Here is a 16123-nt window from a genome sequence, read left to right as displayed (position 1 = left end):
AAACACAACACTAAGATTGCTGAGAAGAGAGAGGTTGGGAATGTCTTATTTATGGCATTTTATAATGTACAATTCCAGGCTTCCTTTACCTCAGAGTCATTGAACCAGGATCTAAATTTCATAGAGTCCATCCAGAAGTTTAACAAGCATCCTCACTGACTCTGATAATTTACATTTTCAGAATTATTCTTTGTTAGTGCCTGGCATTATTCTTTGCCTAGTGATTGTAGAGCTCATGAAGTTCACCTTAATTGTATTACTCATATTTATTATGGTCAATTGGTAAAGTGTTTTGTATTAATGTTGTTGTTATTATTTTCATTATTATATGTATATGGGAATTCTTACAGCAATGCACAGGTTTCAAAGAAATTGTAATCTTAAGACCTCCCATTGGAACCAATTAGCACTTAAAATGTTTATCAGGAAAACTCTAATTGTTCCTTAATACATGTACTCTCAGTTAAATTTTAATGAGGTTATTTATTTTGTTCTTCTGACAATAGGCCTTTATATTCTACATGTGCCTTTGATGGTATTAATGAGCTAGTATAAAATAGTTCTGTAAAAACGACTTCCATACGATTCTTTGATCTGAGAAAGTGTTAAAATTTTGTCATTCATTAGTTTACAAATGTTAAGAGCAAAGGGCACCATTAATTTTTGCCGGAAGACTTACCTCCAGCTCAGCTATGGAGAAAGAAAAAGATTATAGAGAGTGTTGACTTAAAGCTAGTCATACAGATTAATCAATATGAGAGATGCCATGAGAAAAAAGGGTTGTACAATAAAATCATTTGGAAAAAGCAGGATACAATGTATCTTCATGATTCATCATCTCAATTTCATATTAAGCACCCTGAGTATGTCTATACTAAATAATCAAGGTAAACAATGTTAAATTCAGTGATAGGCTACCAAAACTTCATTTTTTTTTCAAGGTAACACTCAGTATTAGTCCAAATAATTAACACTCCTAGCTAGATACTTTGAGAAGTGCTGTGTAAGAAATGTGATATAATGTTCAACAGCACTCAGTATTGATTGAATGAATGTCCATTATATATCAGTCACTGCTAAGTGCTGGGTGTGCAGTGATGAATATAGGTAGTTATAATCTCTTATCCTCCTGGAAATAGACAGTCAGCTCAATAAGTTGCTGAAATAAAATATGGGCATGTTTTATCACCATACTATGATGTGACATTATGTGTCAGTGCAATCTTATTCATTCTAAAGTAACCAGAGGAGAATTTTTAGAAAAGAGGTAAAGTAAGATCTGAATTATGAATAGTTGTGTGTGTATGTGTATATTGTAGTACATGAGACAAATAGAAACACATGCACAGAAAGACAGGCAGTCTTGGGGTTGTAGAGAGAGGTAGAGAATATTCCAGCTTTAGAAATATATTGAGGGACATTGCATTTAGTTATTCATTTACTGTCTTTTCCCACCAAAATTAAAGCTTCATGAAAGCAGAAATGGTATTTGGTTTTCCTTCTGATGTTGCCCCAGATAATGAGAATGTTGTCTAGAAGGCTGACGATGCTTTAAAAAAATAAAATTTATTGAGTAAAAGAAAATGAAAATATTCAGTCAAGTTGAGCATACATTGAAAAAGTTCAACATAAAGAGAAAAAGTCACTAGCAGAAACAAACTCTTGATTCATTGCCATGTGTTATGGACTGAATATGTCTATAAAATTTGTATGTTTAAGCTCTTTTTCCCAGGGTGAATGGTATTTGGAAATAGGGTCCAAAGTAATTAAGGTTAAATGAGATCATGTTGGGGCTCTGATCCAATAAAATTAGTGTCCTTATAAGAAGAGACACAAGAGAGCTGGCTCTATCTTTCTCTGATGGATGTGCACTGAGAAAAGGCCATGTGAGGATATGAAGAGAACGTGGCCATTTATAACCAGGAAGAGACTTTTCACAAAAAATCAAATTTGCTGGCACCTTGATCATGGGTTTCTAGCTTTCAGCATTGTGAGAAGATGCATTGTTGTTTAAGCCATGTAGTCAGTGGTATTTTTTTGTTACAGAAGCCCAAGCAGACTAAGACAACATGCTTTATCAATTAGTATACATTCTATGCTGAAGGAAGAGACTTTTAAAGTTTTTAAGCAAGAGCATATGTAGAACATGGTTGTAGGCTATTGTGGAGAAGTAGCCATGGAAGGTTTAGATGTATTTGAAAATGTAGATTGGCAGAATTTTATTGCTAATTGCATAGTAGAATGTTATGACTATAAATTCAAATTTGAGCTTGAACTATAAATTTAAATTTGGGGAAAGCTGAAGTATTCAGTATTGGTCATGTTGAGTCCAATGTTATAAGATATCAAACAAAAACATCCAAGAAGCAGTTTGAGAGATATATGTATGTATATCTGGAAGTTGAGGAGAAAGATGACCTAGAAATATACAATTGCTCTTCATTTAAATTTATATGTGACTTCAGTCCATGGGGAGATTTAAAAAAAAATAGTGGAGAAGAGAACCTAGAAAACAGACCTAGGGAAGAAAACAATTTAAAGGACTAGAGGTGCCAAAGAGCTTGCAATGAAATGTGTCTAATCATAGAGTGGAAACATAAAGCAAGGCGATATTTGTGTAAGAAATAGTGGAAGGAAAAATGGGAATATCAAAATTTTTTTCAAATGGACATAGTATAATTCTTTAAAACATGAAGAAAGACATTTCCTCTTTCTAAACCTGACATAAAGAGCAAGATATGGGTGATGGTGGTCAAAATGTATAAACTTTCAGTTGTAAGAAAGTAAATTCTGGGGATGATGTGTACAATATGTTGACTGTAGATAATAACAGTGTCTATATATTTGAAAGTTACTGAGAGAATAAATCTTAAAAAGTTCTCATCAAAAGGAGCAAACAAATTTTGTAACTATGTGAAGTAATGGATTCTTAACTAAATGTAGTAATCATTTCAGAGTGTGTACATATACCAAATCATCATGGCATACACCTTAAACTTATACAATGTTCCATGCCAATTATGTCTCAATAAAAATGAAAAAAGTGATAACCTCTATTCAAATACTTTTTTTACTTATCAAAATGTAATTTAAAAATGAAAGAAAATAAAACTACTCTGATATCCATCTTAGCTGCCTAAATGTAGAAATGCTTCTAATATGAGATATTATTTTAATTTCAGAATGTATCCATCATCAAAAACATGTTTACCTTACAACACTGAACCCCTTAATAGACATGGTTTTGTGGGCCCTACACAAGCACAGGAGTCACATGTTTACAAAGAATATGCATGCAAAATATTGTTAATTATTTAACAAAAAATATTTCACTCTTGCAAAAATATAAAGATGTAAGAAATCGTTTTAAATATTTTATTTATTTATTTGACAGAGAGAGATCACAAGTAGGCAGAGAGGCAGGCAGAGAGAGAGAGAGGAGGAAGCAGGCTCCCTGCTGAGCAGAGAGCCCAATGCAGGACTCAATTCCAGGACCCTGAGATCATGACCTGAGCTGAAGGCAGAGGCTTAACCCACTGAGCCACCCAGGTGCCCAAAAATAGTTCTATTTATACGTATTAGAATAGGAAAGAAAAGAACATTTAATTAAAATAAATGATGAGAAAAGCCTTCATCCTAAAATACTTGATTACATAATTGTATTAGTTAAGGGAGAAAAATGACAGGTTTTATAATAATAGTATGGTGATTTGAATATTAAATTTTAAATTTCTCAATATTCAAATACATTTTATTTTTATTTTATAGTTATGTAACTTACATAGACTCTATTTTAAAGTGCTCTCCTGTGAAATTAAAGTGCATCTTTTAAATCCCACCACTAAGATGATGACAGAAAAATATGGAGAAAAAATATTTCCTTTCTTTCTCAGCTTACAATGAGACTCTTTATTGTCACTTGTCTCTGGAGATGAAATGCAGAATATTAATATAAGCAATGAATAACATTTTGCCATATGAATCATATAGTAAACAAAAGAAAGGGAGTGTTGATGGAACAAAAGAATATTAAGGAAAAGGGAGGGAGACTTAGAAAACCGCAATGATTTTAAGCACTGCAATTATTTCACTGGTCAGTCTTCCACTAGAAAAAATTTTTAAATATGTACCTATTTTCTTATACAGTGATTTACAGTCTACTTAATGTTACTTCTTTTTGGATTATATAAACAATATAAGCTTACAATTTCTTACGTAATAGGATTTGTATTCATTACAAGTACTCAAAATAATTGCAAGATTAACATTTTTAATTGAATGAGATACTTGTTTTATATATTTTTTATAAATATTCTACCATATTATTTCTGCTATTCTCACTGTTGCACAAAAATTTAGGGTACCTGGGTCTCCTAAACTACCTGGAATCATGGGAAGTTCTGCTTTTACAAGCAGGTGTGTGTTTTTTTTTTTTTTTGACATAGTAGACTATCCTTGGGACAAATGAGAAGCTTAGTAATACCATTTTCCAGACATTTATATTTAGGAGAATGACATTTGATTTGTTTTGAAAGAATTTATAATTTTTGAAAAATATTGATCTAATTATTTGTATGAATATTAATTGCTTAATAAGAGAAGAACCCTGTGTTTGGTGTCCTAAAGTTTTTATAATTTTTGATAGCCTCTTTTATTTTTTACTTTTGAAGGATTTATTTATTTATTTGAGAGAGAGAGAGAGAGCGAGAGAGACATGGTGGGGGTGGGGGGAGAGGGGCAGATAGAGAAGAAGAGTGAGTCCTAAGCAGACTCCTGAGATCATGACCTGAACTGAAACCAAGAGATGGACGCCCAACCAATTGCACTACCCAGGGTCCCCAATAGCTGCTTTTTTAAAAAAAACAGGACATAAAATTATAAATAATAAATTTGTAATTTATGTCTACTTATTTACCTTGAGAATGAGATGACAAAAATATAAATTATAAAATGCTTTTTAATACCATAAACATAATAAAATTCAAAAAGTAAATAATTATTAATCTGACATCTCTAATTATTCCCATATCTTTGTCTTACATATTTATATTTCCTCTTCATATGACCATGATTTTATAATAAAATTTTCTATAGAAGAAAGGAAAAAGTAATTCGGAGTTTCCTCTATTATAGTTGCTTAAAATTTGTTTTTAATTACTGATATTTGACTCTCCACATGGACAAGTTCACTAAAGAATAGCCCTGTAGTAACACTACAGATGTATGTTATACCAACTAGAAATTCTGATAATTTCTCTTTTGTGTGACTCCTACGAGAAAAGCAAAATGAAAAAAAGTATTTTCCATGTATAATATATTGCATATACTACATTACACATAGTACATTGTGTATTCCTGATAGGAGAATTTGATTAAAATTGACTAGAATTAAATTTTCTACTTATAATTTTGCTCATGAAATTTTTGGAATAATTTACATGATTCCCTTCTTATTCCGTTCATTTTAAACTTTGTTACTCTTCCACTGTGTGTATACATCCCATGCAGAGAATTATAGGGCACATTCTATCATAAACGCTCATCCCCTGAGCCTCTGTGCTGTGACATTAGGTAAGCTGGCATAGTGGAACTCCTCTCTACCAGATGGTCACTAATGACCTAACTATACATCGAAGTCACTGCAATTCACATAAAGACGTCCCTTTATACTTCAATTGAATGTAGCACAAATCCATCTTCTTTCCTGTATCCCCAAAGTGCTCACAACCACTCTAGCAACATTTAACTGCCTATAAAGTACAGGGTTTTTGCTTGATTTCAGATAAAAATATTATTCCTGATTTTTTTTTAAATGTAAGATCACATGAACACATTGCCAGCGTTTTTCCCAAGGTCCGTGAAAGCGAACAGCACTGTGTTAAGCTTCATTAGCTTCACATTAATCTACTTCTCTGCTTCCATTCTTAATCACACATTTTTATGACTACTAAAAACAGCTTCCCGGTAATAAAAATAATGCATGATGTATTTCAGTGACTGGCAAGGTGATTAATTATAGGCTAAAATCTGGGTTATTCTTCATGAGAAAATAATTGCTATGATTATCTAGACCTGATATGCATTTAAATGAAGTATTTTAAAAGAAATGTTCTAATTGTCTTGATTTTGTAAAATTTCCAAATCTTATTCTTCTTATGGAAATCAGTTCTTGTAATACTGGAGTCTTAAGATAAATCATTTTAATGATGACTAATCAATAGAATGTCAAAGATGATGTTTGCACTTTATATTTTTCATTTGCAATGCTACGTTTTCCTAAAACTCAAAATGACTGTGAAATACTGGAGCTATCATAAAAATCTAAATAAAATTACCTCTGGATTTTATAATAAAATGGAAAATACTAATTTTCATTTTTATGAAGATGGTTTTATTTTATTTATTTTATTTGAACTAATCAAGCCTCAACTGATTATAGCAGATAATGTTTAAAAAGAGATTATTTTGCTTGAAAATACAGTAGCTGACAATTTCAATGCAACAAAATCAATTTGTCTATTACCACTTTTATGCACTTACTTTTATAAATAAGTAATGGGAAATGGATCCATACATGTTGCAAAAGGACTTTGAATAGTCAGCACTAACATGTAAATGTACTTTCAGCATTGTCGCCTTGGGCTGTAGCAAACTGAAATAAATCCTTAGTGACCTGGCAAACATTTTCCCTTCAGCACTGAATTCAGTGAAGTTTTCTCTTCTGATAAACTTTGAGTTTGAGCTTAACTGTTCATTTATTTCTATTCCATAGTGAATATTGAGAGCCATTTAAGGAATCTGGTCTGCATCCCTCAAGGAGAAACACTAAACAAACACAAGAAGTCTTTTAAGGGGATCCTGTGTACTCTTTATAACTAGTCGTATAAAAGTAGATACCATTAAACCCAAACTCACTTTTACTGAATATTTTTCTTTGAACCTATATTGACTTTCTCATTATTTATAGTTTCAAAATATGTCTGAAAAAGCAACAAAATATATTACACAGGATAATCCTTTTTGAAGTTCAATAATTGTCCTACTCTCTCCATAGCCAAGACTGTGGCATTTGAACATGATTTCTCTAGCATGAGGAATTACTAATAAGATCCAAGGATAGGCAGTTGTATCTAAGCAGCATGTAAATTTAAAGTAGTCTACATTCTAGAATACACAAAATAGGTGTTCAAATTGATTCACATTTACAAGTCCTTAAAATGTACAGGAAAACTGTTAATAAATGTAAAGCTCCCAAATTATCTTTAATAAATTATTTATTCTTTTTTTTGAAGCTAAAGTGGGTCTTATGTTAGAAAACTCTTCCACTAAAAGAAGTTTATACCAATGTACTTATTTATGAGACAATTACTATGTTTGGCCAAAAAGCATCATATAAATAATCCAAGTAGGTCAATTTTTATTATCAGAACAATTTACATAAAATAAAAAGAATGTAGAGCAATACATTAAAAAATTTCTTTGTAGAGTTATTGGACCATATAGACACTATATACTGAGTAATTTCAGAACGCAAAAGCATATTATTAAGTAAATACACATTACAGTTCTGAGCATTAGGTGAAAATAGGAAGATTTCTTAACTATATGCATGATTATCACTAATAAGTGATTTGGTAGCATTTCCTAAAAACTTTGATGAAGCATGTATACCTCATGCCCAAGAATCTGCTTGTATAATTTTGAATATGTAGGACAATATAAGGTTAAGTGAAAATATCCAGGGTAAGCAGCACTGCAAAAAGACTGTTCAGGTTTTTGGAATTTGGTGGAATTTATGTTTGATTATGGCAGTGGGTATAATTTGCAAATATTCTGCCCAAATGCAGAGGCTGCATATACCAATGTCTTCAGTGACCAGGACAGTAACATGAACATATGAGGCCAAAAACACACACAAAAAAACCCACAAAAACCAAAAAGCCTTTTAAAAATAGAGAACTGTGGGCAGTGTGGTTAAGTAGAGAGAACCTATTCCCAACTAAAAACACTTCTTTTTAACATCATCCCATTCAATCAAGATATCTACAGGCTACAGATGGACTATAGCCTTAAGTTTGTTATTCCCTGACATGATGACTTCTTTAAGCATGAAGAAAATAAATGTGTTTGTTTCCCTTTGATTATTCCCGAAGTCTAGGAACCATGTCACATATATTTTTAAGGAGATCATAAAATCAATTTTTAAGATACAGCTTACACATAATAAAATGTACTAATTTTCAAGTTTTCAGCACAGTGGGTTTGGCATATGCAAATATGAATAACCATCACACTAAAAAAAGGTATATAACATTTTCATTATCCCTGAAAAGTAAATTTTCTCATGCTATATTCAGTAAATCACTACTCCAAACACCTGGCCTTCATCAAAACTGATCTGTATCTGTCACCATAGATTAGTCTTGCCTTTATGTTGCTTCAGATAAATGAGATCATGTAGTTGGTACTCTTTATGTTTGACTTCTGTTCAACATCTTATTTTTAACATACTGAGTGTATCTGTAGTTTGTTGTACTTTATTGCTATTATTCCATTAAATAAGCAAAACAACTTTTTTCATCTATTCTATTGATGAACCCTGAGCCTATTTCCATTTATGGCCTATTGTGAAAAAAAGTTGTTATGGTCATTCATGTAAAAAAACTTTTTGTGTATGTTTCATTTTTTTGGTTGAATACATATATATTCATATGTTAAATGTATGTTAAGTGTATGAACAACTTTACAAGAGACTGCCAAGCCACTTTTCAAAGTGGCTATATTATTTAGCAGAGCATTAGATTTCTCATTATACCATGTCAATACTTGATATTTGTCTATATGTTTTCAAAATTTTTACTATTTCCTTGGTGTCTGAAGTGTTTTCATTTTGATATGATTTAGATTTCACTGATAAATAATGATGTTGAACATCTCATATATTCAGTAGCCTTTCTCTGTATCCCTTTTGTGAGGTGTCTTTTCTAATTTAGGGCCCATTTTATTTGGTTCCTGCAATCCCATTAGTAACATCTTTATATATTTTAGACAAATATTCTTATTTCATGGTTTTTAATATGCATTGTCTATATTTTCTGCAGTTCACCCCTAACCACATCATGTTATTTTAATGCTATTTTTTTAAGGATTGTAATTGTTTGTTGCTATTATATTGAAATAAGATTGATTTTCATATTTTCTCTGGCAATTTGCACTTTCTACAAATGTATTTATTTCTAGTAGTATTTTTATAGATTCCTAGAATTTTTATTAGCATAACCTCTGTGAATAGTTTTATTTATTCCTCAACATTGTTTGTGATTTTTATTTTTCCGTATAGCAATGGCTACAGCCTCCAGTAAAATGTTAAGCAGAAATAGTGAGATCAGACATCACTGTCTTTATCACTGAGGGAAAGTGCCAGTCTTTTGTTATTACACATGATATTATTTATATATTTTTTACACTGTGCCCTTTAGTCCTTTCTGCATCTATTGAGACATGCTATTTTTCTTTTCTTCTTAATGTTGTGAGCTAGTTCCATATATTCAATCAACCTAATCTGGATAAATTCTTCTTAGTCATAACATATAATTTTATAAATATGTTAGATATGATGTGCTAATTTTAAGTTACTTTCATCATGGTATAATTTACATGCATATTTACTAATATTTTGTTAAGGGTTTTTATGTGTGTGTCCGTGTTTAGATGAGATAGCGATCTTTAGTTTTCTAGTAATGTTTTTCTCATGTTTTCATAATTGTACCTTCCTATGTTGAGTTTGAGGATGTCTCTGCTTTGTGTTAACATGGACAATATTCCTTCAAGGTGTCATGGAATTCACTTCAAAAGCCACTTGAATCTGGAACATTCAGGTGAGAAGACTTTTACTTAAAACTCAAGTTATTTGACATTCCTCTTTATACAGGACTACTTATATTTTATTTTTTCCTGTGGATGTTTTATAGTTTGACTTTAATAGGCCAGTTTTGTCTATGTTGTTGTCTACTTTGGCCTACAATAATTGTTTGTTTAATATAAAATCTCATTTTATTATTTTCTTAAGTATTTTTTTTTAATTCCAGTTAACACACAATGTAATATTAGTTTCAGGTGTATAATATAGTGATTCAACACTTCCATGCAATACCTGTTTTACATTACAAGTTTGCTCCTTAATCCTGTTTAATATTCTCATCTTTAAGATCAGAAGTGATACCCATCATTCATTCTGTTGTATCAGTGACTTTTGCTTTCTCTTTTTTTCATGATAAATATAGGTGATACTCTGTTTTTTTTTTAATTTTTTAAAGAATCTGTCTTGTTTTATTGATTTTTATCTATTATCCATTTAATATTTTGTTTATTTCCACCCTTATCTTTATTATTTTAATTTAATAATTTCCTAGCTTCATTAGGAAAAATTGAGATTGTTAATTTTAAATGTACCAATTTCTTTTTCTAATGTACTCATTTAAACTTAAACATTTCCACTTAAGCAGAGCTTTAAAAGCATCTCTCACATTGTCTTGGTGAAAGTTTGATATGTTTTTCCCCTACCCCAACTTTACTGAGATATAATTGCCATATAACATTGTGCAGATATGAAAATGTGTTCATGAAAATAATGAATTTGACTATTGTTGGGATACTGCTTTATAAGTATCAATTTATAGAAAATGGGGTGGAAATTTTGGTGAGTATGATTACTTACAAATTTCTCTATGACCACAAAGTTTAAAGAAAAGGCAGTGTTGAAACTCTTATCTGTCACAAGTTGTAATTTCATTCCCTTTTAATGAGCCCTCATGAAGTTTGGTTGTTTAGTGTGTTTGTTGATTAGAGGGAAAGTAGTTTATAATTTTCATCTTTTTTAAAATTAAGGTATAATTGACATTAACATTATATTAGTTACAGATGTAGAGCATAATGCATATCCTTAAATCTTATCATTGCACTCCTCAGTATAGACCTACATAGATCTCTTATTTTTATAGGTTCTTGGGACAAATGTATCTGAGTTCTCATTTCATCAGTGATTGTATTAGCAACCTACTTGTTTTGTTGGTAACGTGAATAATTGAATTGCAATATATGCAATGACTGTAGCTGGATGATAATGGGAAGGCAACGGTATTTTCAATGCCTTCCAGGCAAAGACTTCCAGGAACACACCTATAACTGAACAATTTAGGCTTTATTGTTCTTTGCAATGAGGGAGAATACACATCACAGGGAACCATATGGTGTTGTAGTAAGAGGTTGTTGAATGAACTTATTATAGCATTTGGGCACTTGGTAGGTAATTTTAGAGAAGGCCCTGTTCTGAATTGGATGCTGTCAGAAAGCAAGTGAAAACTTATGATTCACTATCTTAATAAACTAGATCTATTAGGAGGAATTAAAGTTAAAGCAATACAAAGTGAGGAAGCAGCAGCCACTTACTTTAACCAGAATAGGAAAACGTTTCTTCATTTTTGTGGTTTGGATGATGTGTTTTTGTCTATGTTCAGAATGATTCCTTGGTGGTCTTGTTTTTGTCCTGATCTGTTGCAGTCATAGAATGACCTTTGCTGAAACACAAAATTATATAGACTCAAGAGGAAAAGAGCAAGTCCTAGATATGAATACCAGGTCAGATCCTAGAAGTTAGAGGCTACTTTTATCTTCCTCAGTATGAGAGATGGAAGAGAAAAAGAAAAACAATGACCATTTAAAAACAACAAAACAAAAAGGGGTCTTGTGCCAACAAGTGATGTAGTGTGCCATGAACCTAGGAGTCTGATTAAAATTATGTGTACTTCAGGCTCATCTCCCCATCCACACACATAATATATATTTTTTAAAGAAAATAAATTGAAATTAGACTGAAACAGAAAAATCTAACAAACTGTTAAATGAAATATCTAAGTTGTCTTTATTGTCTAGCAGAAGGTAACTCAGGAGGTAAATAGCAGTTTTATATTTTATTTTTTCTTTCCACTTTATTAATAAATTATCTTCTCTTGATCTGGGGTAACTATTTGAAGGTAATTTTGTGAGGTGGTATGTTTTGTGTAAAGGTTTAGTTGTATTTCCTTATTTATATTTACTTCTTTCCCAATACATATTTTTATTTGCTTATTTTCTTCTCTGTTTCATGTGGGTGTGTTTGTCAAATAAATGATGATTCTTGATTGTCCATTTATGTTTAATAATTTAAAAAACACAGAGCAGAAAGCACAGGTTTGGGCTTTTAGTTTGTGTGTGTATTATTAGTATATGTATTGCAGATTAAAGTGATTTTTCTATCTTTAGCATAGAACACTTTTTTTCTTTGTGTATCCCCCCCCCATTTTTTTTTTTTTTTTGCACTTTAACTACCAGGACTTCTGTACAAATGTCCATAGGAGGTAAAGAATGTTGACTTTTTTTACATAAATATTTAAATATATTTTGCTGCTTTAAACTGTATTATCGTGTCCAACCACTATACAAACTGGTATTTCTAATTACTAATTTCTCAGGGATCTTTGTTGGGAGATCTACCTTGAATGGATGTCAAGTTTACTTATTTCTAGTTTTAAAAGTCCATGTATTTTCCTTGTTAGAAAGTTGGAACAGCTTTTTATAGCCTTCAGTTTCTTATCACCTCTCCCTTGCTCCATAATTGATGAAAGATTACCTATTCTATAACATTTTTTTCTAAATCTAGCTATACAAGTTTAAATCCATTCAGACCAAAAGATTTTTTTTAATTTTTTAAATTAACATAAAATGAATTATTTGTTTCAGGGGTACAGGTCCGTGATTTATCAGTTTTACACAACACCCAGCACTAGCCACAACACATACCCTCCCCAATGTCCATCAACCAGTTAGTGCATCCCTCTACCCTCCTCCCCTCCAGCAACCCTCGATTTGTTTCCTAAGATTAAAGAGTCTCTTACTGTTTATCTCCCTCTCTCGTTTCATCTTGTTTCATTTTTTCCTCTCCCCCTGACTTGTTTCTCAAATTTCACATATCCGTGAGGTCATATGTTAATTGTCTTTCTCTGATTGACTTATTTTGCTTAGCATTATACTCTCTAGTTTCAACAACATTGCATCAACAATGCAAATGGCAAGATTTCAATTCATCTGGGCTCTTTCCATAGTTTGGCTATTGTGGACATTGCTGCTATAAACATTGGGATGCAGGTGCCCCTTAGGATCACTACATTTGTATCTTTAGGGTAAATACTCAGAAGTGCAATTCCTGGATCACAGGGTAGCTCTATTTTCAACTTTTTGAGGAAACGCCATACTGTTTTCCAGAGTGGTTGCACTAGCTTGCATTCCCACCAACAGTGTAGGAGGGTTCCCTTTTCTCTGCATCTTTGCCAACATCTGTTGTTTCCTGATTTGTTAGTTTTAGCCATTCTGACTGGTGTGAGGTGGTATCTCATTGTGGTTTTGATTTGTATTTCCCTGATGCTGAGTGACGTTGAGTACTTTTTCATGTGTCTGTTGGCCATTTGGATGTCTTCTTTGCAGAAATGTCTGCTCATGTCTTCTGCCTATATCTTGACTGGATTCTTCGTTCTTTGGGTGTTGTGTTTGAGTAGTTCTTTATAGATTTTGGATACTAGCCCTTTGTCTCACATGTCATTTGCAAGTATCTTTTCCCATTCTGTCAGTTTTCTTTTGGTTTTGTTGATTGTTTCCTTTGCTGTGCAAAATCTTTCAATCTTGATGAAGTCCAAATAGTTCACTTTTGCCTTTGTTTCCCTTACCTTTGGAGATGTGTCTAGCAAGATGTTGCTATGGTTGAGGTAAAAGAGGTTGCTGCCTATGTTCTCCTTGAGGATTTTGATGGATTCCTGTCTCACATTTATGTCTTTAATCCATTTTGAGCCTATTTTTGTGTATGGTGGAAGGAAACTGGACATATTTCCAGACCAAGAGATTTTAAGTTAAATTAAATTAAAGTTATTTAGTTATTTTTATGATTCCTCTACCCATCACAGATTTCTATTAGGTACTGTTGTTGTTGTTGTTGTTGTAGCTGCTGCTGCTATTATTGGTAGTATTTAGTTCATATATATATTTTTTTTTTTTTTAAGATTTTATTTATTTATTTGACAGCGAGATCACAAGCAGGCAGAGAGGCAGGCAGAGAGAGGAGGAAGCAGGCTCCCCTAGAGAGCAGAGAGCCCGATGCGGGGCTTGATCCCAGGACTCTGAGATCATGACCTGAGCCGAAGGCAGCGGCTTAACCCACTGAGCCACCCAGGTGCCCCTAGTTCATATTTTTTTAATTGAAAAAAGAAAGGAGATTTTTGCCATCCATTAGACTTATACTATGGTCGTCTTCATTTATGTTTCTTTTTCTTCTTTTATTATAGTAATATGTTTGCAAGCTTTATTAATTTGAATCTTGAGTCTTCTTCTCATCATTTCTTCAGCTCCTTGGTACCCACTTTATCAGTCTCTTGTCATGTTTCCTTTTTGTCTGTTGTATAAAACTTTTAAAAGTCTGAAATGACTGAAAAATTCTCTATACAAATCAATCAATTTCTCCAGATATCCCTTCTTTTCTCACAACAGTCATTTGAGAAAATATAGCCAGAACACCTTACTGGAGACATTTTCAGCTCTCTTGATTCATATTTTACTATTTAATTTGAGAGATGCTATAATTTACAGATTTCCCTCCATCTTGATGAGAAAAGAGTATCATAGTATAATGAAAATGTTATAAATTTGTTTGTTTTAGATGGAACTTAACATAAATTTCAACTCTACAACTTCCTACAAGTTTACTTCTTTGAGTTTAAATTTTCTATCCTATAAAAATAAAGATGAGAACGCTGGGATTCTTAGAGAAATTCCTAGAGAAAAATATCTATGAATGAAAATATCCTATGCATCTTTTGGATTATAGCAACCAATAAAACCAGTTAGTATTTCACCTCTATAACTTAAGGAGATACTTTTATCAGAGTAATACAGGTACAAAGTAAATAGGTGAATGGAGAGGGGTGCCCTGAGTGACTCATTCTGTTGAGCATCTTACTCCTGGTTTGGGTTCAGGTCATGATCACAAAGTCATGAGATTGAACCTTGAGTCAGGCTCCATGCCTAGCGGGGAATCTCCTTAAGATTCTCTTCCTTTCCCTTTGCCCCTCCCCTGCTGTTTATAGAAAGTGTAACCTATTTAGAGTGAAAAATTTTTAAGTGAACTATTGATGAATTATCAAGGAAGTAACTATTTGGTTTGGATATAAATCTGTTACTTAATTGGTAAATGTTATAGTACTGTAAGTTATTCTAATGAGAAATCTCAGTGGGAAGACTTTAATGACATAATTATTCTCTCCAATAAAATAACAATTAGTTTGTCTGGTATTGTACTAATTGTTATTGACATAGGGTATTGACAGTGCTTAAAATCTAAGTGTTGAGTCACTTCAGAAAAAGGTCTTATATTATAAAACTACACCGAATGCTGAAAAGAACATTTAATCTAAAATTTTCTAAACTTTTTAAATTAATAGCATTTTATTTTTGTACAGTTTTAGATTTACAGGAGAACTAAAAAGATAAAGAGTTTTCATGTGCCCTCCCCACTTGCCTCCACACAGATTCCTTTGTTCTTTACATCTTGCATTAGTGTGGTGCACTTGTTAGAATTAATGAATTTTGATATATTATAATAGACTAAGACTGTAGTTTACATTAAGCTTCACTCTGTATTGTAGGTTCTATGGGTTTTGACAAATGCATGGTGTAATATTTCAATTATTACAATATCACAGACAGAATAGTTTCATCACTCTAAACATTGGTACTCAACATATTCATCCCCTTTCTCTACTCATGAAATCTTACAACCATCATTCTTTTTACTGTCTTTATAGTTTTGCAGAATGCCATATAGTTGTAATAATAATACTTTTCACTTTGTGTTCTTTCATTAGAAAATATACATTTAAGATCACTCTATATCTTATTGTGGCTTGATAGTCATTTTTTCTTGTGGGATTATATTCTACTATATAGGTATACCAAAGTTTGTTTATTCATCCACTTATTGAAGGCCATCTTAGTTGCTTCCAATTTTTCACAATTATGTATAAAGGTTCAATAAACACTTGTG

Source organism: Enhydra lutris, unplaced genomic scaffold (genome assembly GCF_002288905.1).
Source record: "Enhydra lutris kenyoni isolate GAN:26980312 unplaced genomic scaffold, ASM228890v2 scaffoldscaffold4, whole genome shotgun sequence".
NCBI classification, from domain to species: domain Eukaryota; kingdom Metazoa; phylum Chordata; class Mammalia; order Carnivora; family Mustelidae; genus Enhydra; species Enhydra lutris.
Note: the sequence above shows the minus strand (reverse complement) of the source record.